Raw genomic sequence first — 441 nt, forward strand, 5'->3', positions numbered from 1 at the left:
GAGGACGAGTCGGGCAGCAGAGTTTTGTATGCGCTGAAGGGACTGAATGGATGAAGCAGGCAAACCAGACAATAGAGAGTTACAGCAGTCAAGGCGAGAGAGAATGAGAGAAACGACAAGTCTAGATGTTGCGTCAATGGACAGATATTTCCGGATGGAACTGATGCGCCGCAGTTGACAGTAGCAGGATTGACATGTCTGACTGATAAATTTTTGCATGGACAGTGTGTTGTCAAGGACAACGCCGAGGTTCCTGACTGAACTGGAAAGAGGGATGGATGTACCGCCAAGTTTGATTGTGTCAGTCGTGATGGAAGAGAGTTTTTGTTTAGTTCCTATGATCATTGCTTCAGTTTTGTCCGCATTCAATTGTAACTTATTTAGAGCCAATGTGAATAATCAATCTGGTTATGTGTCAGGTCAGGGGCATAGCCCTTGCTA

The sequence above is a fragment of the Babylonia areolata genome, chromosome 13, assembly GCF_041734735.1.
Source record: "Babylonia areolata isolate BAREFJ2019XMU chromosome 13, ASM4173473v1, whole genome shotgun sequence".
Classification (NCBI taxonomy): Eukaryota; Metazoa; Mollusca; class Gastropoda; order Neogastropoda; family Buccinidae; genus Babylonia; species Babylonia areolata.